The sequence below is a fragment of the Plectropomus leopardus genome, chromosome 5 (genome assembly GCF_026936395.1).
Source record: "Plectropomus leopardus strain MGB_pleo_1.0 chromosome 5, ASM2693639v1, whole genome shotgun sequence".
Lineage (NCBI taxonomy): Eukaryota > Metazoa > Chordata > Actinopteri > Perciformes > Serranidae > Plectropomus > Plectropomus leopardus.
Window position 1 is genome coordinate 35,242,951 of NC_142180.1, and position 26,479 is coordinate 35,269,429.

Genomic DNA, 26,479 nt, shown 5'->3' on the forward strand with positions numbered 1-26,479 from the left:
GGACATGTCCCTCCAGGGAGATGATGCTGATGAACAAGCTCTATTTTGGTGTCTTTTCAAGCAGTCTGACACTCTGATTCTAGTCAAACTGCAGCCTCAATTACAGAGTAATTTAATGTGTTTACCTCTAAAACTGCTTCACTTTCCACTTTTAATTAGCAGTTTTAGCATTGCGCACTGAACACTGGTGTTTACTTTAAATTACCACAGGAAGAGAATCCTTCTTATTATTACCATCAGTTAGTGTTAGTCAATACTTTTCATCTGACAAAAAAATTACCTGATGAGATGTAAATATTTTCTTAAACTTTCTGTGCGACAATGTGAATGATAAAGTATGTAAGAAACTTAGGTCTGAAGTGTTTTATAGCTTGTATTGTTACAGTATAATACAAAATCATACATTTAAATATGGTCTGCTTACGGTCAGGATGTCCCATTTTACATATCTCCATTACGTTCTATAAATTGCACTTTATTATCCTGTATTTTAAGTGTTTTGTGAATAAACTGAAGTGAACCGATTGATCAGCAGAAAATTATTCTGCCACAATTTTGACATTTGTTTAAGCAGCGTTCTCTGGTTCTGGCTTCCACAATACCACAATTTGCTTCTCATTGTTAACTGAAAATATTTTGGATCAGACAAGACCTTGGCTTTTTTTGTCATTTAACACATTTTTTGTCATTTAATTACCTTTATAATTAATTAATTGAATTAATTAGAAATTAAAAAAAAAAAAAATTTACTCTAGTTAGTGTACATCTGGGAATAAATAAAAAGTGTTAAAATATATAAATTCAACAGTAACATATTTTCTTATATTTCGAAGAGTGATATAAAGGTTAGAATCATGTATTTAGATATAATTTTATCTGCTGACGTGGTGAGATATCTGCCAGTTAGATTACTGCTTTCACCCCCAATAAATACATGGAATTATATTCTTTGTATTCATTGTATTGAAAAGTGACATTACTCTACAGCTACACGCCTTTTAAGAGACAGTGTCCCATTTTTTCCGAATACTTTACAGAGCTCAGTGTCAACACTTTTTCTTGAGAAGTATTTTCTGCAATGGGTACATGTGTTTGTTTATTAGATTTTTATTTCTAATATGCTAATAAAAAAAAGATTTTAAAAAATATAAAAATAAGTATCTCATGTCGGAAAAACACTGGAAGAAGTTAATAAGATAACAAGTGTCAACCTTTTTTTTTTAATATGTTAATAAATACATTTTAAGTAAAACAAATATTTATAGTTTAAATATAAACTAATATAATAAAAATAATATTCCCACTTTCCGCCCAAGTGTCCATCATACACGACTCAATTAAATCAATCAACTAAAAATAAAACTTTTAAAATACAAAAAAGATCAAATTAAAAAACTTATCTACCATCTCCAATCATCCACTTCATTTCCTGTCAATATGTTGTTTGTTGTTATTTAATATTGATGGTTTCTTTTTCACACTAGTTGTTCCATGAATTAGCCCCTTTGACTTTAATACAATGATACTTGACATAAGTCCTCAATAACTGACACATTAATTTCACTATCTTTAAACTACGTGTTTAAAAAAATAACAAATAAATGTACCTTGTACTTTGTATTGTTTCTTGAATACAGAAATTCCTGTAAAGTCATGTTGAGTTTCTCTCATTTAAAAACATACCATGAGGTACAGAGCAGTGAAAACAGCCTCTACAACACCACCACGGCCAAACTTCTGCTGTTTACATATACAATAACTACCGAGGCATCTACGCCTACAAAGTTGACTGAGAAAGTAACAGCCAGCTGGGGACCTTATTAAGTGTTAAGGAAATATGCCTCACTTCCTGTTTGCTTGTCTCGCCATAAGCTCAAATTGTGCACCATTGCTATTCAATTTTTATTTATACCTTTATTTACCCTGGGTGTAAAATGAGTGCTAATACTATATTTCAGCAGCTCCACGCTTTGCACATGCAGTTACCCAAACGCACTCCCTATAAAAACACTTCCACATAAAAACAACAGTTTTTTATCATCACAGCCAGATTAACAGACACAATTATTAAAACCAGTCCTCACAGGAATTTCCTCTCCAGCTAAGAAATGTGTGAATAACCAAACCATAAAAATTACTTGATATACAGTAGCATTAATATGTAACTAAATGCTCTGATTTTTTTCCCAGAGAGGTGGAGGACTTGAAACATTTCCACTAAATGTGATTGATCTCCGACTAACAGTCTCTGAGCTGCAGATCCAAACACAAACAAAAGGGTGTTCAGCACATTCTGTGCTAAAACATCTGGGGACGCAGCCAGCAAAGACAGAGTTGTGTAATGGGCGATCTGGCCAGAAATGGTGGAAAACGCAGGTCAGATGGGATCATGGTTTTGTGTTTGTCTCTCAGCTGCCAACTGCAGTCTACCAGCACGTTTACAGCAGAGTTGTAATATATTTATATGGTGGTACTAGCATGGTGCCTGTCGTAAACAAACAGCAGCTGTGCCAAATCAGGTCCTGCCGCAAAAAAATATTATTACTTCGTAGTTTGATTTAAAATTTGCACAGTTTTACATGATTATACAGTAGATAAAATGTTGATAAAATGCTCAGAAATCCTAATAAATATCAACTTGTGATATTTTGTACTGCCCCAACAATGATTGATGCATTGTGCCTCATTCTACACCAGGCTATTTGAACAGCCCCAGGTGCTGAAATAAAGACTGCTAAACTTACCCAATAAATAACAAAAACCTTTAATATAATTTTCTTCATTTAAATCACACAAGTACCCCTTGTTTTTAATGAGTTTAATGATGTGCTGGTGACATTTTTTAAGAGACTTTATTCAAAGGATTACTTTGATACTGAAGAAACTTTAAAAGTTCTGGTGTAATGAGGAACACAACAAGACAACAGAGCTGCAACAATTAATCAACTGATTAGTTGTCAACTGAATCGGTAGCTAATATCTGACTCCTGCTTCTTAAAAGTAAATATTTTGTGGTTTCTTTCCTCCTCCATGACAGTAAACTTTGGATTGTGGACAAAAAAAGACATTTTAGGATGTTATCTTGGGCTTTTGGAAACGCTGATTGACAATTTCCCAATATTTTCACATATTTTATGAACCAAAAAACTTATTGATTAGTGTCAGATTAATTAACAATAAAAATAATTGTTGGTTGTAGCCTAGATGGACACCTATAGTGAAATCCCCGAATCCCTTGAACCTAATAATGTGTTTTATATCTGTGCTGCAGTTTGACAGAGATTTGACTCAGTGGAAAGAACAATTTTTGATGCAAATTACAGCAATCGTTTGTTAAGGGTTTTAAGTTTAAGATGTATTTGGATCAGTGTTTTAACGCTGCTTAGGAGGAGACGGATGGTAATTAGTGACAGCACGTCATTGCATCTCGCCGGTTCAGCAGCTGACATTAGCACATTCATCTGGGCGTTGTGTTCATATCAATGCTGATCGGAGCTGGAGGCGATATTTACTGCAGAATCATTTGACCAGGGTGTGAATGTTGATTGTATGCATCCTCATCGCATTAAAAAAGCCAGATTTTAGCAGGGTATTTTTTTTTGTGCAGTGGGAATGAGGCTAAAGTGATGGGTCGCTTGAAAACAACCCATGTTTGGTGGCTAAAAAGCTGGTTAACACTGCAATGATTTGCTAAAAAACAACAGGTTTCATTGTCTTTTGGAGGCAAATGTAATTTGTGATATTTGGCTTTATAAATAAAATTGAATTGTCTGTAGTCTCTAACTGTGTCACCTGAGTCTCACACCATACGCCATCCTCTCTTCCTCCAGATGATGTAGTTGGCTCATACACAACTCCATTATAAACATTGATATGATACATATGAAATGTACAAATGTTACATATTCCTGGTTTGCGGAAATACACAACGCCAACATTTTCGTCAGACGGCTGAGCTGCTCATCACCACATAAACTAAACTGCTTTTCTATTGTTGGACGTGACCTCACACAACTGCATCTAATTAGGCATGCGTTCCTGCAGACAGAGCATGTATTCACATTACATTAAGCCCAGTTAAAAAGGTTATTCATAAAGACTTGCTGTCACACCGCAGACCCTGAAAAGTGTTCGGGCATATTTTTTTTAATCGCCACATAAAATGAGCCAATTTCACTCAATGCCAAATCCATTATGATAACTTAGGTTAAACTATTTTCGGCCTTGTGGACCGAGAGAAAAAACACAATGAGCTAAATACTCAAATTATCAAAGCCATTAAACATTCAGATAGAGCAATTTGCTATCAAACACAAGTGATCATCCAAGTACATTAGACCATTAACACATTTCTAAAGACCCAGAATCTGTCAAAGAAATGCAATTTAGGCCCTGAAAAGGTCTTTATTTATGAGGTTATGATGGACAGGCTTGAGAGAGACTAAAAACAAGTGTCACACCCTTCTTCTAACCTTCATCTTCATGCTTCACTCGACATCATTCTGCTATTTTTATAGGCTTTATATGAAGTGTTTGAATACTCATGATGTTTTTTTCTATTTTTTTTTTTTTAAAGGAACTGACCCAAACATTATTCTCGAACAGATCCACCAAAGCTTAGGAGCACCAGGTCCATTTCCTCCGTGGACACATGCTTTCTAAGTGCTCCTACAATGGACTGTTTGATTGGGCCTTAATGTTTACAGCCTGAAAAGGTAGACCAAACCAATGAAAAATACATATCCCTGAAAACACCTTGGCCTTTTCCCCGGGCTTTATGGTGTATTTATAACCGCTTCTTCACAGCATCGCAGCAAAGTGAAAGGCGTGTTCAAATTAAATTAGTACACGTTACCTTTTCTGAACTAGGTACAGTGCAGCACCACTGGGCTTACAGGAATCTGCCTGAGGGCAGACTGGAGTGCAGGAAATACCCTTGACGGAAAACAAGTGGCTCCTCTGATATAAACCTGACCTGCAAACCATTCATGAGAGCTTCACCTGGACCGAGAATATAGCCGCATCTCACTTAGAGGTGAGCAGGCTGAATGCAGCCGAGTGTCTCACAAACCCTCACTTTGATTTTTTGATTTTTTATTGTACCTTATGAAATGACATGCAAAGATTAAAATACACATAGTATCATGAGGGCTAAAATTTCTGAATGATCATAATATTATAATTTATCTCTTACAAAAACATTCAAACTGCAGATCCTGTGTTACAATATAAGGTGTATTATTTTAGGGGTGGACAGATTATGTGCCTTGCTGATTAATGAGGCCTTTATTTGGCAATTTGCCAGTTATTTGTATCGGCTTTTTATTTCATGATCGCTGATAAAAATTAATTAATTAAAAAGTGCAGAAAGTGTCAACATTGGAGGAACTTTAACTTTTGCAAAACATCAGGGGGCTATTTTTATCTATTTATTTTTATCTAAATTTTCACTTGACTTTATAAAAAAAGTTGCTGGAAAATTTCTGTATAAGATGGTGAAAGTTTCAGTTTTGGTATTTTAAACAAAGTTTTGTTGGAATTTGTTATATTCTAAATTCTAAATATTAACAGAAAGATTTCTGATTTTATTGTAAATACATATCAGTCCCAAATATTGATTATTGGTCTCATTAACTACAAATAATCAATACTGGTATTGGCCTCAAGAAACCAATAATGGTCAACCCCTATTTTATTTATATCAATTGACAATGTATGTATGTAGTGAAAATATTGCTAATAAAGCATATACATAAACTGATTTTTTTTTATTTTGGACTTTTTTTATGTTGACTAAAATTTGTCTTGCAGCTTGGAAGTTAAGTAATATAATTCTTTGGATGGGTCCAAAGAAGTATATTACTTAACTTCTACCTTGCTTCTCTGAACTGGGGGTGTGCCGACCGCTATCTACTGTATGTAATACGCAGACTATGGATTAGGACCTAATACAACCCCAGTTGAAAAAATCAGGACTATCCCTTTAACCCTTTAGTCAGTACATAGTGGATATGTGGAGTGCAATAACAAAATAAGCAAAAAAAAAAATCTTTAATGTGTTTGAATGAGTAACACTTACAAAAAAAGAGAAGTTTGAATATGTAATACAGAGTACTGGAGAAACATTTCAAGAACCAGTGTGCACTGGTTTGATTACACAGTCATCTTATCCAATAAAACAGACTGCTGGAAATAATACAGATACAAGGAAAGTTCTTTTCCAGTCTGATCTTATTATTTCAGTCTTTGGTCCTTATAAACATTAGCTCTGTACTCGGAAAGCATCTCTCTTTCTACTCTTCAGCTTTAGACAGACTGAGTGTCTCCTCCCTTCTCTCGCTGTCTTTTCTGGATATTTTCTCACAGTATGTCATTCCTCACCTGGCCACAGGTAGCCTCCACTGGGTTTCACCTGACCCAGTCATCTGCCTGCCTGCCAGGCCTTTACTGTCTTGCTGCTGAAGCAGTTCAGCCTTTTTGTGTCTCTGCTCCTGTCACCTGTTTGTGTTTACCTGCTGCAGACTGTAAGTGTGAACATCGACCGCTGTAACTATACATGACATGTTGTATGTGTGTTTGCCAGTCACACTATAACTCAGCTTCAAAGTCCACAGACCCTCAGACTATGACATTCATTTCATTTCATTTCAAGTCTGTGCTCTCACAACTGTCCTAGCATGTCTTTGAGACCTTCTTTGGGCAAGGGCTGGGCGATATGACGTTAAAATAATATCATGATATTTTAAGGCTATATTGCAATATACACAATATCTATGTCAATATTTTGAAGTCTCCTCTAAATTACTGTAAACTACTAAAATACAAAATTATTAAATGAACTACAAATTATTACAAATTAAGTAGCTACTGACTTAAAATAAAGTTACATAAATTACAGCTATATTAAAGATTAATCTAAAAATAAAGAGAGAAACTACCGCACACTGTCACACTTACTGCTTACATATTTACTGAGTAAAAAAGTCAACGTTTTAATCTAGCAGACCCTGATGAAGATCTGATGCACCTGTCACACAGGTGTGCATAGATTTTCTTCAGAAATAACAAAGATAATAAAATACTATTATAATGTAAGCAAGGTTAAATTAATTGTAATTATATTAAGTTAAATAAAGAATTGTTATAATTCAATAAATTAAAGTGGACCCATGATGCTTTTATTTTGAAGGACCCAGCTCATCTAGGGTCAGAAATGTTGATGTTTTTGCTGTATATTCACCCAACCCTAGTTCTGTGTCTCACTTTTAATACCCAAACCGTGTCCAAACCACAGAAGTGGCCCCTCTTTGAGCTCCTTCTTGTTTTGAGTACGCCAGTAAGTGTCAGTGTCTTGTGCTGAATCTCCGTGTTCAGTGTCGCTTTCAAGCTCCTCCATGTTTGTTTGTTTTGGTGCCGTGCATTATGTAGCATTATCAGATGAAGTTAACGCAATAAACGATATTGCATAATATGAAACGATAGACCTTTTTTTTATCGTGGATATATTTTGTCATATTGCACAGCCCTACTTTCTACACGTCTGTTGTGCTTCAGACGTGATAATAACAGCCACAGAAATGCATCTGCACAGGTAACAACCAATTTCCAGAGAGTTGTCCTATTTCTCATACTATATTTGGAGCCTTTGCACCCTCCTGCACTCAAGCACTTGCACTGATCATGAAGATAACATTATAGTCTTTGAGGCCTCAGTCAGTCGGCAACCTTAATGCATCATTAGGCTCTGTCTTAATACAAAAATGATTGTCATTATATGATTATGTCTGCATGTGCAGTATCCATGTTACAGAGAGCGCATGCAGAGGGACGAGTATCCATACCACAGAGGGTCTTTACTGAGCTCTGAGCTCCTGTCAAAATCATTAGATTCTGCAGAAGCTCCCAGTAGTGCTACATTATGATGATTTTTTTAATGGTTCAAACAGTGGTTCAGCCGTCACTGATAATGGTGCTGCAGAGAAGATTTTGTGAGTTAACAATCACCACGCGTCAACCACGTTTACCATAAAAAGTTCTATAGAGGAGCAGATCCGATCAGATTTTTCCGTTTTTGACTCAGTGTCGACAGTTCAGTTATCTATTCATATATTAAATTTGTGTTTAATTGTATTTCAAGACCAAAGTCCATCCCTTTTCTCTTTCTGTAACATTAAATATTTTTGATGACTTTTGATTCGATAACTGTATCCAATCAAATGTGTGATTACCATATCAAGAGGCTTGTGCCTTTCTTCTAATATGTTTTTGCCTCAGATATCTTGTTTAATTCTACCTTAATTTTTGTCTGGCCTCAGTTCGGCATTATTGTTTGGCTTTTATAATTGTATTACCTCTACAAGAAAACCCTTCTTGCTTCTGCTTTGCCTTGCTTGTCAAAGCACTTTGTTTTAAAGGGGCTATATAAATAAAGTTATTATTATTATTATTTTAGCTCGCAAAACTTTGTTTACATTTTAGAGAAAGTGTTCGAGGCATGGCTGTAATACGAGCTGACTACCTGACAAAATTCAGTTCAATTTTATTTATAAAGCCCATTATCACAAAACACAGTTTGCCTCAGAGGGCTTTACAGCATATGACATCCCTCTGTCCTTAGACCCTCACATCATCTAAGGACTCCCAAAAAAAAAGGGGGCAAAAAATGGTAGAAACCTCCAGGAAGAGCAACTGAGGAGGGATCCCTCTTCCAGGACGGACAAACGTGCAATAGATGTCATAAATAACAATTATATTACAGTAATGACAAAGAGGAAAGAGAAAGAGAGGAAATTACGCCTATCCATTTGATAGCTGGATACACTGGAGATGTTTGCTTTTCTTGCTGAAAGCCCTTTCTGACAGATATCTGTGCATTTTAGCCTAAAACGCTTTTTTTTCTTCGATCCTTAACCAAGAAACCTTTTCTGGCTCGTCCCAACTGCATCACCTCGTGCATGAGCCAAAAAAGCTCTCTACCTTTCTGATTTATTTCTGCATTGTACACCACCCTTTACATACGCATTCGTTTTTCTCCAGCTGATGAAAAAGCAGAGTAGTACATTTAAATTAATCTATTTTAAAGTACCTATGCATTTGCTATTTTTCCATACTTATTTTAGGTTTGTTAATTATCTCAGTATATATAACACGGGAAAAAATATTGATTCCAACTGCTCTCTTGAAACAGATTCAGTGAAAATATCTCTTTACTTTGGAATTTATGTTCCTTTACAGGAGAGAAAGTCATGTTGTGTTATCGTCAAGATCACCGAGCTTTCGTCATCATGCAGCAAAGCAAACACACAAACACGGGACAAAAACAAGCCTCCCCCTTCACATACTAAAAAAGTATCACCGTAGATGAATAGTGTTGTCTCATAATGGCATTAATAGAAATCAAAACTTTACAATAACTGATGTTCATTGAGATATAGTTACTAAGTTACTGAGTGTGGAAGAAAAAATGCCCGAGGCTCACTTCTTGATGCTTTTATCATTATCAGGAAAACTGTGCAACACCAGCACAGAGCAGAGCTCTTGGATAACAAGTGCAATCCCTGAAAGGTGGCAAAACAAATCTAGGGCTTTGCTTTGGATGTTTCCTCCTAATTTGATGCTTCTAAAACAAATGAAAGTTGAAGAGATTTAAAAGATAAATGCATCTAATGTACTGGATCTGTCTGATATTAACATAAGTGACCTCAAACCTGACACGTAAGGTCCCTCTTACCCTCAGCTTAAAACCCCACAACCTAAAAAACCGCATGCATTGAGCTCACATCTCAAGCGGGCCATGTGTAGACAGGCTGTGTGGATGCTGAGAGTGACAGTGGTACTTATCTACAATGCACGCTACATCATATACAATTAGATAAGCCATTAATGAGGCACATTCTGGGGCAGACCGCAACCTTTACCCTCTTATGTATTTAGACATGACATGAGAATAGTGCAAGTAAATGCACATGTGGAGACACAAAGAAGCTTTTCTCTCTATTATGCTGTGACAAACCAACAGTGTGTGGAAGTCCCCTCCACCTCTTCCTATAGACTTATAACAGCATTAGCAGTGCTTTAAAGTCTAAATCTTACTGCATTAGTGCTCTTAACAGCAACAGAAATAAATGGTTTCCATTTAGTTAAGCTTTGGCTTTTTTTACTTTTGTTTGTTTGTTTCCATGTCGTGCCTAGAATTCAATTTCAGGTTAATCAGTATGAATAAATGACCAAAATCCGACACAATAACATACAAGAATAAGAATTCATGCTGAGGTGGATTGTCTAGAGCTTCAACGATTAGTCAGTTAATCAATTATTTTATCAAAATAAATCAGCAACTTTTTTTAAACTTCAAGTCATTTTTCAAGTAAAAACGACAAACATTTCTGGGTTCTAAAATGAACTAAAATAAGACATTTGATGAAGTCACTTTTATTTTTTACTGTTAAATGATGTTAAATGATAAATAATGTTAAATGAATAATCGATTAATCAAGAAAATCTACAGCACAGCTGGTCACTATATTGATAATATATCGATATAGAGAAATGAGACTAGATCCAATCTAAGATTTTGAATATCATAAGAGATGTCTGTTCCGGGTTTTAAATGCTGAGTTGATGCTAATTTTATGCCAGGCTGTCTTTGATTGCATGCCTATTCACTTCATATACTGGATACACAGGAGAAGTTTTCCTTGTTTTTCTGACATTTCTGACTATCCATTTTAGCCACAATTTTTTATCTTTCCTTAACTAAGAAACCTTTTCTGGCTTCTTCCAACTGCATCGCCTGGTGCATAAGCAAAAACAAAGTTCTATACTTTTTGCATTTATTACCACATTGTGCACCCATTTTACATACGCATTAGTTTTTCGACAGCTTATGACAAAAGCAATGTACTAAATTAAACTGAATTTTGATTGCACAATGTCCGTTCTTGAACCTCTCTCACTGTGTGACATAGGACCACTGTTTTAGAGCCTCGACCAAACGTATCACCACGTTTCTTGCACAATGGTCATCTTTCATCTGGGACAGCCCAAAATCGCACAGAGTATACCGGGCTTAACAGGGATCAGGAGGTAAAGTAAATGGATATCTTTAATTCCTGAACATCACAGAGAGTCATAAAAACCATAGACTGTCCTGATGTGAGGATGCAGAAGGGGTGAGAGTGAGGTTAAGTGAAGATTTAGTCCCAGGTGTAACTCTGCCAGAACAGAGACAGCGACTTCCAGCCAAGAGGATGATCTGGGTCAGTAGGTAATTGCATTCCTGGACCACAGGGGACTTGTTGGCAATTAATCCTGCCAATGAGCCACGTGAAATATGCACATGTACAGTGTGCCAGTAGACTGATAAATGCAGCTCTGTTAACACGGCGCTGTCAAAGAGTGATAGGGGTAAAATTTCCACTGCTGACACCAGAAACTCACAGCTACTGTGACACAATGAGACTGAGGCAGAACAAAAGGTGCTGTGCCCGATGTGGCACGAATCAGAACTCTCTCATTTAATTAAGCACTTAACATCTCAAACACAAACACAATGCTTTACATTATCAGCTTCTCGTTAACAGCTTCCTTGAGACATAGCGTTTACCAAACACTTCAACAGCTTTCTTCAGGTGTCAGGAGCATCTCAAGACTAACTTTCAAGCTTTATTTAGGCCCTGACGACAAGTATACAGATGATTGTGAGAACAGATACTTCCTTTTAAATTTTAGCCTCTCATCAATGCAAACAAACTTTAATGTCACTAATCAAACTAGATTTTTGAGAACACCTTTTAAAGTGGAGATTTTTTTTAAAAAATCTGGTTATTTTGTATCCATGTGGGCATGTAAAATGGAGCTTTTAGGAAACAGCTATCATCTCCTCCTCAGTTTTTCACGTTAATTTTTGCTCCGTGTAAAAATCTTCATCAGAAACAACCACAACAGCTGACTATAGATTTGCTTACATTTTGATAAATACATCTTAACTTACTATTGCAGCACCACTTTAGAATTTAACTAGGTTCACCTCAGCATCTATGATTTAACCCTTTGAAACCTGGATCAACATCACTTTTCTTGCGCTGCATTCAGACACCTTTCACAGGTACTTAGAAACTTGAACCCTTAACAAATTTGTTTGATTTCTTTTTAAAATATGGGGGAAAGGGCAAAAAGAAACTTGTGAAGAAATGCTCCTCAAATTGCAGGAAATTTGTAGATTTAAAAAACTATTTTTTTAAAGAGGCAGTAAAAAAAACTTCTAGGGAACTATGTTTCTAATTATTGTAATTTTAAATTTTAAATTATTTTATAGAAAAATGAGATTTTTTAAGCTTTTTATCCCTGTTTGTTTTTTTCATTTGGTTGGTTAGTGGGTTTAAAATTGAGCACATTTTGAGGTACTTTTTTCTAATTTCTTGCTAATTTCTTATTTCTTTCTTTATGAAGTTACTCATTGCCTTTTCCCCATGTTTTTGGAAAAAAAAAAAAGTTGAGCCAATTTGCCAAGGTTTCAAAGGGTTAAAGTCATTGTTCTCTGGTACTTGATGGGGCGACATAGCCTTTATCGACACTTACTTGACTGGGGGGGGGGGGTGTTTGAGTGGACGGAAACATTTTGTATAGCTGATACTCTCTTAAAGCCCAATAAATTTACAGTCACTTTTTTGTCATGAGTGCTTTGTGATATGAATACTTCCCCTGCATCATAAAGACCTTTTAAAACTACTTTCAAGAGGTTTTTAAGCTTAAAAAAAGTCAATGTTAGTCTAATATTTACCAACTCTGGTAAAAGAAAAAGAGACAAGATTTGTTTTAACTTCAAGTGAGGAAGCTTCTTTCACAATGTTGATAATATTGACCTTCACACCATAAATAAATGTCCATGGGTTGGTTTCACTACATGTCGTTTTAAAAGTAAAATAATGTTTTAAGTTGCATCACTAACCATGTCCGCTGACATCATTCATCCCTTCGTCACTGTGATCCGATTCATGTGGTTTGCAGTTTATATACTTTGGCACATCAATAATGGCTCTGTGTTTTGCCAACAACATGCTTCGGTAATTTGCCCGTCTTTAGAGGCTGGCATCTGTCACTGCATGCCAAGCAAGTATATCAGTCACATTGTGTAAAGTGTCCCATTAGCCTTGAGCTCCTGCCTAATCTGAGATTAATCAGTTAGTGGTGATCCTAAATGATAGGGGCACAGAGGAATTGTCACTTTTGGCACACAATCACTTCACTGTCATCGTGACAATGTTAAAGATTACTGTTGTTTACTGGCAAGAGTTGATGAACAGATCAACCAGATGTAAACCTCCCCCCCAAAAAAAATGGTCGTTGGGAATGCCAATGCTCACAAAAAAACAGAAACTTTCCCGGGAACACAGTGTCTTTTTCAAAAACCTTCCAGTTTTAGTAGTGATTTCTGCCTCCCAAAAAGTCAGTTTTTGAGAGTTGAAATGTGTCAAACACTACATAAGTATTACTTATATCAACATAAGATAACTAGATATGGGAATTTTGGGAGAGAGTTAAGAGCATGAAGATGGGAAAGAACATGAAAGACAGAAAAAAAACCTGAAAGTTTAATTGGTAACTGATTCAATGCAGCTGCAAAGACTACAGCAACAAACAAACAAACAAAAAATACCCGTAAAAATACCCTTCAACATCATCACAACTTTGGGAACTGGTCATTCGTCTTTCCGCTTGTCTGCTCATCATACAAATAATAAAATGACCAAGTGTACAAAGCTGTAGCTGTAGTTGCTGTAGCCTCCTGACTTTATCGGGTATGATGGAACAAGTCATTGTTTATTTGGCTTTTCCTAAATCCATATCACAAGTTTAATATGTAATATGTCTGGCAATATCTTAGTAACCTGACGCACCAGATGGTTTGTTACACAGAACCATCTGAGAAGCCGTCATTGGAATCTGTTTGTGAAAGGGCAGGCACTTTCAAAAACTACTTGGCAGGTGATTGGGTGAACCATCTGTCTTTTACTATCTATCAAGTAAGCTGAATCCAGTCATGAGAAAACAGAAAACTTCTTTCTAATCGAGAAAAGCCTTCAGTGCCCTTTATTCTATAGAAATGTTCTCCAGTATTGATATAACTGGTGCTATTGCAGCGTGTGTACACACACACACACACACACACACACAAATATATATACATATATGGTGGAACAAGCTGATTCAATACATTACCCACCACTACATGCAATATTTAAATTTGGGTCTAATTTAGAATTGTATTATGTTCAAGATCAGGTACACTTAAAAATCCTTAAACTTTAGAGATCTCAACACAACAAATTGCCAAAGGAACTACCAAACTGAACTATGGAGTTCACTGGCAGCACCACAAGCAAGGCCTTTCCAGGGGGAAATATGGGCTGTACAACAAGAGTGGAAGCTTTTCTGAAGGAAAAAGTACAAAAAAAGTACATGAAGGAACAAAGTGCATTTAGCCAAAATATTTCTGAAATAAAAACAGAATTCCTCAGACATTACATAAAGTGTCTAGCGGAGGCTGCTGACAATTTATCACATATATTACAGCATCTAACCATGAAGGGTCATGACATCATGGAGTGCGTGTGGGAACAATAAATTTAGGGAAAGTCTGGAGGTGAAGCCCCCTTTAAAGTGCTGAAAACCTTCAGCAGAGGTGATGAGTTATGCTCATACACGATACTGACCACCAGCATGCAGCCAAATCAACATTAAAGTAAGGGACTCGGCCAAAGAAATCTGCAATTTATTAAAAAAGTGTGCATCTGAGATTGTTGTTTATTGACTCACACCATCCAGCTTAAATTGGAAAGAGAAAAATTTCCAACTCAGATTGGGAGAAAGTCCTAAAATCCAGAATTACAAAGCAGACACTGGCATATAAAAGAGAACTAAACACGGTCATTATTGCAGAACTGCCTTGAAAAATACTACTTGTGCATTTTAATTCCAATCAACCAGCAACAATTCCACTTCTATAATTGTTGGTGCCACTGCGAATGTTCACACACAATCTCAGCGTTCAATCTGTACTCTAAAACTCTCAACGGCACAGAAAAAATAGCTGTTTAGAAGGCATCATTCATTATAGAGTAATGAAGAGTTAAACACAAAAACAGAAAGTAATCAAACCCTTAAAGTGATTCTCCTTAATAAGAGAGATAATCTCCTCCACTTTGGCTTGATTCTCCTCAGCTCAGTTGGATCCTCAGTGTAATTGCTCTTGTTAATCATGCCTTAATTTGTTGACAAGATTCATTTGGAGGACTCGTACTGAAAACATGCAATCTCTCCCAATCCGAGGATGCCAACATCTTAAAATTAAGAACTGCAAAGTAGAGTGAGACCAGATTAAGTCATTTTAAGAGTGTTGGAGACATCGCCAGAGACTGACGTAACCAACGATCAGCATCTGTTACTGCTTATTAAACTGGTTAAGTCAATGACCTATCTCAAAACACTCTTGTGGATGGTGTATTTGTTAAGAAACTGCTTGTTACAACATTCTTGATACTGTGGTTGTAAATTAACCTGGCATTGAGCTACAATAATTCTAATAAATTGCACTCAGAAATGTGCCTAATAACAGCCTTTATCTGTCCTAAAATCACGGTAAACCAATCTCTCGTGGCTCATTGCTTTAATTAGTACTATGCTTAAGTATAGATATAAAGATTGCTATGTTCACCACCTTTATTAAATGTGTTAGCATGCTGATGTTCACTAATACACACATTAAAATACTAGAAAAGCATTGAAAACACTGAAATTTTGATCTGATGATGGAGCTTGAGTGAAAGTGAAAGGATCACCAACATTTTATTCATAATATTGGTTGAGATATTTCACTCAAAACCACAAAAGACTGCCTCTCTATGATGAACAACAGTCAAGAAATTATATTGTCATCAATTTATATCAATGTTTGTCATCACATTTTAACATGTCCATTACTCATTGAGAGTAAAACGTATCAAACGACATGCTAAGGGTGTGTGTTTGAAGTACATATTGGTTTAGTGCACATTAGTGCACTGTACTAGAGAGCCATGTTTTCAGAAAAGCAACACAAAGAAACATATATACTGAAAAATATTAAAGCAGCTTGCGGGCAAAAAAGGGAACAACCATGACTGCAAAAAAACATGCTTTATGTATTATCTACTAAACAGATAAATGGCTTTCAGTAATGAATGTGCAAGCATGCAGAATCCAGCATCCAACAAAATTCTATAGAAAAAAAAACAAAACAATTGACACTAGTACGCAATCAGGGTTACTAGCTCCAAGGCTGAATGTTGATACAGTCTGAGCGAATTTTAAGATAAAAGTTAGAGTTAATCACAACACACCATCACAGAAGTCAGCAGCACCAGCCCTTAAAGCTAAGTAAAATCATTTACTACTACTGCCAGGCACCTGCCACTAAATGTTTGAAGTGTGAGAGTGAGAGCCAGGAGGAAGGTCAGACCTGTTAAGGTGTAGATATCAGTTAGAGTGGATGTTTGCAAAACCAGAATTCTTCAATGACCTGAGCTGCCCCCGACGCTCTCTCTCTTACACACACACAAACACACACACAACCACAAGCCATCTGCAGGAAAACATACTGGGCTATTTAACAGTTTCTATCCTACAATATGTATTCAGTTTGGCCAGACACAACAGATTTGTGTGCTTTTCACCTTCATCTCTAACCTCCTCATATTACTCACAGACAGTTTGTATCCGAGGTCAGTCTCGCGGACAAAAATGTTCTCATTGCAGTGCTGCAAAGTTAGTCCGAACTTTTGCAAAAAAAAAGAAAACTTTTCCAAAATATGTGGTGAGCTGGATAGCAGTCAGTATGAAGTCCCTTTTTTTTCCATACTTTCAGAGATGCACAGGAACATTATGTGTCTGTATTTGCTCTGATGCAAGAAAATATCAATTTTTACACCTCAAACTTTCAACTGAGCAACAAATAGGTGCACAAGTTCCCCACAAGCAACAAAAATATATATGGTTTTCAAAAATGCAAAAGAGACATGTATGAATTTATCATTTTAGCTCCTTTTATCTCCATATATATTAAATTATTTTATATATTATATTATATTATGTAAGGCTAAGAAATTGCATTCACTCACTGCTCACACACATGCTGCCATAAAGCCTGAATAATAAAACCAAAATTAAGCATAGAATGATACTCACAGTTTCTCTTTAGATCACTGAAGCTCAGAAAAATACTAGCTTCACTAAATGGCAGTCACTTGGAAGGCTCCTCTCACCCTTAGAAAGCCTTATGCAGCTGAAATGACTCACATCCCCTCTCCCAACCTCTGTCAACCATCATGAGGAGGTAAACATTTCCAAATATGGAGAAAATATGAAGACAGTATTGAGGGCAATATCAGTTTGGTTTGCTTTTAACTTGGAATGCCATACTCTGTGAGCCAGAGTCACTCAGCACAGCCAGTTCTGTGGTGCATACCTTTCACTAGGAATAATAAAGATGATTGTAGAGAACTTTTCACAATCGCTTCGGGCTCGGTCTGACCTAAGATGGGTAAATCTATGAGCCTGCCCCACAGGCTACATTTTTTATAGAGGAGAAGAAGAGTTAGCTTAAAATTGCAGACTGGAATCTTAATAAATTTGCAAAAATGCAAGTAAATATAAACATAATTTACTTGCTTTGTTAATGAGGCGACCGGGGCCAGATTAGACGGTAAAGACAACCCATTTACTGTGAGACGCCGTCTTGTCACACAGATTGTCTTCAAGTGATTAAGAAGGTATAATTAAAGTCTGATTACTCCCCCTGAGTGCTGTGGGTCAGCGGAGATCACGGTAATATTAACAGCTGCTAAGAGAGAACATTGCACCTCCCTGCACGGACTGGAACGGTTTTGAAGAGCAACTTGGCTTGAAAGTGCTTGTTTCTTCAAGCAGCACAACCCACTTCATTCAAATCCCAAAGGGACGGATCGCATTCAGACGACTGAAATTCTTACTTAGTAATAAATTCTTTAAAAAACGTTTCCTTTATTTGCATTTAAAATTTAACCCGTTTTTTTCTGACAACCTTCCATAATTTTCATAGTCCGAAATCTGGTGCAAATCTGGTTTGCAGCCAGTTTAGTCAAGAATTCATGGAACTTTTGCATGACGCTGGTTCAACATTTGTCTGGCACTTGAGAAAAGATGAGAAAAGCCTGTTGCGATGGAGGTGCTCTGTGGGAGAGAAGTGAGGTGCTACAATTTTTTTGGAATGTAGTTTTAATGAAAGCCAAACTCTAAAAGACACAATCCTGGCATGTTTGAAAGTGTATTTAAGAGACAGCTAAAAAGGGTCACATGAGAATGTGGCTGCAATGTCCATGCAGAGTTTTAAACGTAACATCAAAGAAACTAAAAGTTGAATAAAAGAGGTGGCTTCATTACAAGCGCTTTTTACAATGAGCTAACCCACATTGGATGTAATAAACCTAGCTATGAGCCACTCAAGATTAGGGAGGTCACAAGAACCGATTCTTTGGTAAAATGTGGATGCCAAAATTCTGAAAACATGACATTACTCATTTTTCTCCAGTATGGTACGCACCAGAGATGCAATCTTTCCAGACCTAACAGGAAAGAAAACATGCCTACAATTCTGCCATTAAATGCCTGAAGAAGAGGAAAAACTACCAGCACATAAGAACAACAACATGCAGAGGCCAAAATATCAGCAGCATGACAAGGCGCCAAGCATCACTCACGTTAAAACGCTGCGCTCATCACTGGCACTTTTTACCCAGCCGTCCAATCACAGTGGAGGAGGGACGGGACAAACAGCCTACAAGACTAACCATCAAATCTGACATGTTCAGGCGCTGGACAAAAAACAACAATGGAGGTGAAAAATGTTCTGCACGATAATTCAGGTGTGTTTTGGTACTGTTGCAAGTCTGTTCACGGCAGTTTCTTCAGGTTGGCATTAGAGTTTAGCCACTTTAAAAAACACAGCATGAACAATGCCAGCTGCATAAAAAAAACAAAATCCACCAACATCTAACTTTTTAATACACTGAGAATGCACACAATCAGCATTCACACCCAGGTCAAACTACTGCAGTAGACACGGGTTTTTAATGGCCTCTGGCTCCTATCGGCACTGATGGGCGCACAACGTCGTGCAGTGACGGGCCGCAGCTAATTACCCTCCATCTCTTCCTAAACAGCGCTCAAACATTATTCCAAGTTAATCTGCACCACGTTTAAAAGAGACACTGAATATATATAAAGAGAAGAAACCACTGAAAAGTTCTCAAAAAATTCGGATCCCACTGCTGTCTCAAGTTTGCCTGTGACGTCACAGGGACACACCGACAAAACAACCCACTCACCCACAAACACACACACATGCTGACAGAAAGACAGACTCATCTGCTGACGGTGTGTTCACCTGTTGAGCAAAAGCTCACAGAGATGTGTGAGTATTTTAACTATTTTGTCTTGTTGTTGAGTGTTGTAACAGCATGTAAACTTGATATTTGTGACTTCTTTTCTTGTATTTCTATGTAATCTTGATGTAAATATTTACTTTTTTCTCTTCCTTTTACCATAACTTTCAATGTATGCACGTCATTGTATGTATTTATTTGTATTTCTTTTCCTTTTCTTTGCTAAAAGCCTAACAAGGGACAGGAGTTGGAAACTAGTAATAGCTATAATCTCTTTATGTGAAACATTGGTTACCAAAGCTTGTTTGTAACAGGCTGAAGTTGTACGATGTTAATATCCATCATCTCTATCGAATAAACTATATAAATAAATATTAAAGCAGTAAGAAATTTGTCGGAAATCTTCCTAAAGATACACCATGCAACACAAAGATTAACCGACAAGCACTCACACTGGGGACAACCAAGCATATTTTGCTTTTCTGTGTTCACTGCTGAGCTACTGTAACTTCCCAAACCATCCTCATGGGCAAATATGTGTTAGTTTTTGAGAGTGACTTGACCCTGACTCGCTAAATTATGTCCATATTTTTGCGCTTAAACTGCAACACATGACCTTCCAAACACAAGTTCTCCTACCACCCGACGAATAACAACACAGTATGTGAAAAAACACAATGCAGTGAAAGCTATCTTACCTTTTCTCCTCTCTGGATGTGCGGGGTTCCTGGAAGATTGTTCAAGCGATGCCCTTTACTGTTTGTGGAAATCTGTTGAGAAATAGAGAAAAGTCTGTATTACTCAAATGCATTACATAACTATAATTGTGCTGTGCAGAACCACACCAGCATGGTAAGTGGCTCCTGTCAACTCGCAGATATTTTTTTCCTCGAGTGTGTCGTTCATCAGTGGAAAGATAAGCCATGGACCGGCTCCTATAAATGCTGCATGAACCTGAGTGTAAGTTGTCCATTTAAATTTTAGTCTGTCATTTCTCAGCAGGCTCCTGTCACAGCCTGTTGGAGTAATATTTCACAGCAAAGATACAGGACAGGAAAACAATGCTGACAAGTGGCACTACTCAAGATATTTCATCACAGTGCAGCAATTATTCAGTGAAGAATAAGAAGGGTGAAATAACATTTACAGCTAGAAATGCTGCCATGCGGATGTATTGGGCCGCGTACCAGTCAAGTTGCACTTACAGTTTAAATATAAGCAGCACAGTTTCAAGATTAGTGTCACCAATTCAATATCTGACCAATGTCTCCCCTTCTCTTCCTGAGTTATGATGTTGAGTCATGGCCAGAAAAGGGTTTTCGCATAACATTAAAATGTTACAGCTAACCTTTGACCTCTTGGATATAAAATGCCAGAACTTCACAATTAAATCCTATTAGGCCTTGAAATTGTAGTGTTTGAATTCACTGAGTTATGGCCAAAAACATATTTTATGAGGTCACTGTCACCATGACCTTTAACCATTAGATTCTAATTTGTTCTTTCTTGAGTCCAAGTGAATGTTAGTGCCAAATTCAAGATACGTCCCTCAAGGCCATCTTCAGATATTGTGTTCATAAGTATGAGACAGACGAAGTTGCAGTGACCTTGACCTTTAAACATCAAATTCTAACTAGCTCATCGTAAAAGTTAATATTTGTGTCAAACTTGAAGAAATTCCCTCAAGGTGTTTGTTAGATATCATTTTCACAAGACTGAGACAAATGCAAAGACACCATGACCTTGACATCTGACCACCAAAATCTAATCAGTTCATCTTGAGTCCACTTAAACCTTTGTGCCAAGATTTAATAAATTCTCTCAATGTGTTCTTGAGATATAACTACACAAAAATGAGACAGATGAGGTCACGGGGACCTTTACCTTTGACCTATGACCACCAATATTTAATAAGTTAATATTTGAATCCAAGTGGATGTTTGTGCTAAATTTGAAGAAATTCCCTCAAGGTGTTATTGAGAAATCTTATTTAAGCAACATCTTATTTAGTGGTATTTAAATGAACAAAAATTATCTTAATCTGTAAAATTTGGAAGCACGGCCACACAGGCGTTGTCAATAATCCTGGCTGATCAGTCAGGTTGAAGTTAGGTAAAGCATGGATGAAGCATGCTATATCGAAATTTTCCCCCACCCCTAAGGTGGGCTTGCAGTAGATCAAGCTGTTGATGTTGTAGATCAACACCCTGCTCGCTGTTTTAGCGTGGTTTAGTTAAGCAGCACTAGTTTTGTGTAGATATTGACTTTAGTATATGCAATGATGTCAGTACATCGTTATCACTCTTACATCACTCCCAACAGGAGAGAAAGCTTTCTTAGGAAGTAAAAGCACAGAACAGAAACATACTGTGTCACTGTCTTCACTTTGAATTTAGCTTTAAAATGTATATGCAGATATGGTGACAATGTATTGCAGGGCTTATCAGTAATTTATGTGGATTTAAGTAAAAGACAGACAACACTGATGTTGTGCAGAGCAACCTCCGACACGTCACACCCTGTATGAGAGTGCAGCAGACATTTTGAGCGGGCACTGACATGTCCACCCTGAGCCCTGTATGTTGTCTCTAAGGTCTGGTGTCGTTATCTGTTCACAAGAACATACACTTTGTTTCCCTTTAAAATGATTTATGTAACATTTTTTCTGTGGTCTTAGCATGTTTTGAAGGAGGTAAATCCTTTAACGCCCGATTACATAATTAATAGTAGCTCAAGAGTCTTGAGTTCAAGAGTCCCAACACACATTAAAGGCGACTGCAGTGCTGATGGAGAGATAAGGCTACAGTTTGTGAGGTTTTGAACAGGTTAGTGTCTCCTGGGTCACATGCACAACATGAGGCTCTGGTGGTACCTTGCCCTTCTTATGTATTCCCCCTGAAGCAGCGTTTAGTTCTTCTGCATCACATATTTGGGGAAAAAAAACAGAAAACTTTTTTTTTTTTCACCAAAAACGTAAGAGAAAGGCAACTTAACAGGAAATGACCCAAAAAAATAGCAGGAAATGAGTAAAAAATTACAAGAAATCTACCTAAAACTTAGTTTAAAAAAGAAAAGCAAAAAAAAATTTAACAAACAAGGAAATTATCTCAAAAAAATAAAAATAATATTATAGAGTCTGTTACACTTTTGAATATATATAAAATTTTAAATAGCAAAATAAACACATTTTTAACCGTGATTATGTGCTCTCCAGATATGTACATGCACTGTGCTATATGTTGTTGTTACATGTTGTATACATTGGGTTAATAAAATTATATATACATACACTCACATACACACACACACACACACTCACACACACACACTCACACACACATATATCTCACTCATTCTTGACTTAATATTAAAACTTGAACAGTAAGAAATGAGAAAGATGAAGAAATCTGAGAAAAAAACACTATTCTTGCAAAAACATTAAATACTGAACAAAGGCATCAAATTATACCAATATATATGTGTGTTGTTGGCCTGTTTTCCATTCAAGGATAAATTTTCAATTTCATTTGTAAACTATGTTCAAAATATGACTAATAAATCTACCTTGAACCTTAAATATTCAGCAAGGAGATATGTCCAACTCTAGCTCCCATCTTTGTTTTGATTAAGAAAAAGAGGTGCAACTTGGTAAACAGGTTAAAAATCCAATTTAACATGGAGCAGATTTCACATTTTTTTATCCAGATGATTAAAAGAGTCTATGAGGATTCTGAAAATACCTTCAGAACTGCAATAAGTGATGTTAAAAAGGTAAAGAGTGCCAGTTATCTGCAGATCAAATGTTATAGCATAAACAAAGCACAAAAACTCAGTGTGTTTTGTCTTAATTTTAGTACCAACAAACCACACATCTATCATAGATTACAGAGATGCACACTAGCGTCTGAGGTCACACTCACACAGGTGACACTTTCTGAGAGCTCACTGCATTAACATCATGCACAACTCTGAAACAGTTTGAGTCTGGGAAGCTGTTCCTTCCAGAAAAGGGACATCCTCATTAAAATAACACAAACAGTAGAATAACTTGACTAAACCTACCAGGGGGGCCGGGGCTCAAAGGCAGTTGAGGCACTCATCTTTTAACTTTAACATCATCAACGCTGTCAAACGAGTCCTTTTTAACCGGAGATTTTAAAGACAGTTCCGTTTAATGTTGCCTGAGTCAAAAATGTGTCGGAGCGACACAGATGTATTCGGTTTGATGACAGCATTCTCGGGGGACCTTGGTGTTATTGATTTGAGATCCAACATCTTAGTCAAAGTTTGAATTCAGTCTTTTGAAGAAGAAAGTGAGACTTATTTTTCACATTAGCGACATTTTATGGCAGAACAATGTCGACAGTGTGGACCAAGGTTCACATTATGTGTGACAAAGCTACATTAGGTAGGTTTTCATATGTCATCTGTGACTATGACCCACAAAAAGCTTTAGAGGAATTCTTGAGGCATGACAAGGTGCACTGTGTAGGATTTGAAAGGACATATTTGCAGAAATGGAATATAATATATAACTATGTTTTATATTTTCAGCTGTATTATCAGCTGAAAATAATAATTATTGTGTTTTCATTACCTTAATATGAGCCGTTTATGCGACATAGAGACTTTAGGCAACCCAGGTGTCATGCATTTTTATGTCACATATCAAGTAATTGATGTGTTTTGCCTTCTCTTGTCATCCAAAACAGGTTCACGGGTATATTTGTAGGCTGTGATGTTAGTCCACTTCTATATGACTCTATAGGCCTAATCAAATATAAATATGAATTATACTGTCATTTATAAAGTCTAATGCGTACAGAGGTTACAACTGCTGACCAGAAACCACAGGACTCTGTAACCTAATGATAAAGACAGTCATTAAAACTACTGAAACAATGTGGCGGATATGCTGCAAGTCAGTTTATTTGATATGAGGGTAACGGATAATGTGCTTGGACACAAAGTTTCCTTTTCCTGAATATTCAGATTGGATAGCATTTAACTTTTTAAGACAAGGAGGAAGAAAGTCATTCCATTTAGTGTTTTTGCTGTGCAAGGCAGTAAAGATACCTGACATGAGTCTATTCAGGCATGTTCAAGTAGTTGAGGAGTTTAGGTGGAGCCAAGTGTGCCCTGTTTGTGTATTTTTATGTCACTAATAAAGAAAGTGATGCTTATGTCTTACCTTGTCATCCAAACCAGGTTAAAAGTATATTTGTAGGCCTACACTTTAACATTAGTCAGCTCTTATATGAGTTTATGGGCATTAACAAGGATAAATTAATTATACAGCAATTTTTATAGCGTCAAAGTGGAATAGATTTCACTTTTGAAGACAAGGAGGGAAAAAGTCACTTCATTTAGTCTTGGAACAAGCGAGTAAAGATACCTGACATGAGTCTATTCAGGCATGGTCAAGTAACTGAGGAGTTTAGGTGGAGCCAGGTGTGCCCTGTTTGTGCATTTCTGTGTCACTAATAAAGAAAGTGATGCTGATGCAGTATCTTGTCCTCCAAACCAGGTTAAAAGTATATTTGTAGACCTACACTCTAACATCAGTCCACTCCTACATGACTTTATGGACATAAATCAGCATAAATTAGTTGAACTGTCGTTTTTAAAGTGGATTCAATTTAACTATTTAAGTAAAGAAAAAATCCCTTCATTTATTCTTAGTGCCAATGAGGAAAGATATCTGACATGGGTCTATTCAGGCTTGTTCAAGTAACTGAGGAGTTTAGGTGGAGCCAGCTGTGCCCCGTTTATGCATTTCTATGTCCCAAATAAAGAAAGTAATGTTTTATGCTTTATCTTGTCCTCTATACCAGGTTAAAAGTATATTTGTAGGCCTACACTGTGATGTTAGTCCACTTCTGCATGACTTTATGGGCGTAAACAAACGCTAATATGAATTATATTGACATTTTTAAAGCCTAACGGTTACAGAAGTGCCCGAAACCACAGATTTCTACATGTAAATGATAATTTAAAAAAACCGTCATTAAAACAGCTTAAACAACGTGGCGAATGCTGCCATAAACAAGTCAGTTCACGCGATAAGGCGGTAACGTATAATTTAACGACGACGCCAAAGCTAGCAAACACTAACTTTAGCTAACAGTAGCTCCTGTAACGAGACACTTATGCTCAGTTATGACTCTGCTAAAGTGAAATTCAGCGACATATTTGTCAGCAGCGGGTCTCTCGTGTCTCTCCGGTGACAGTCTGTCTTCCGCATTGCTCAGCAGCAGACCACTCGGGCTAAAAACAGACACACCAGAGACGCCCAAGCTGTCTTTTTTAGCCAAACTTTGACAACGTCTTTATATTTTCGCCGCGTGACTGAACAGCTCGGCACTAAGCTTACCGACAAGTTAGCTTTGTTAGTATCCTCATGTAGCCACCGTGTGAGTCCACGCCCTCATTGTGAACTCAGTCCTACAGTAAAAAACTCACATCAGAGCCCAACAAGGCCGAGACAACTTTAAATCACTCACACTTTAAATACCAGCAGTCAAAACACAGCCGATAACCGCAAACGTGTCCAAAGTGGCAACAGAGAGCTCGATTGGTTTCGCTTACCTCGCTTTCTAGGAAATAACACAGAGGTTTCAAATCCCACCAAAAAAAAGTGAAACTTCTTGAATCCAAATTCTGGGAGAGTTGTAGGCGGTGACGTCACACGCTGAAATTCCAGCCGTCTGAGAGCGGAGAGGTTTGCCCATGTAAGGCAGCAGGCCAGCGGTGACACCGAGCACCGAGCCTGGAGAGGGGGGACTGCATGACAGCAGGCTTACTGGAATGCACGTCCAACATTTAAATTAGAAAAAATAATCAGAAAAAAAGTTAATCATATGACTCTTACAAACATCAACAATTGATTTTAAAGCTATTCAAACCGTGCACAGAGCCAGAAAAAAAAATCTTCCTTATAATTTTAAAAAGTTGTTTCAAAATCAAGGAAAAGAAGAAACAGTTGGCGAAGACTATTATGAAATATTTCATTATAGTCAAAA

General features: G+C 36.9%; 1 protein-coding gene across 4 annotated transcripts in view; it reads right to left on the reverse strand.

Annotated features, from left to right (window-relative positions):
• Positions 1-26,203, reverse strand: part of lpp (LIM domain containing preferred translocation partner in lipoma) — a 191,538-nt gene extending 165,335 nt beyond the window's left edge. Inside the window, exons 1-2 of one of the 4 annotated variants that reach the window (XM_042483690.2) lie at positions 26,046-26,203; positions 20,156-20,227 (exon numbers count right to left, since the gene is read on the reverse strand). The gene's annotated coding sequence lies outside the window, so the exon portion shown is untranslated. Of the gene's footprint in view, positions 1-17,223; positions 17,330-20,155; positions 20,228-25,830; positions 25,907-25,960; positions 25,981-26,045 lie in introns of those variants that run through there. The other 3 variants (XM_088078082.1, XM_088078081.1, XM_088078083.1) reach the window with 3 other exon arrangements.
• Positions 26,204-26,479: the final 276 nt, after the last annotated feature.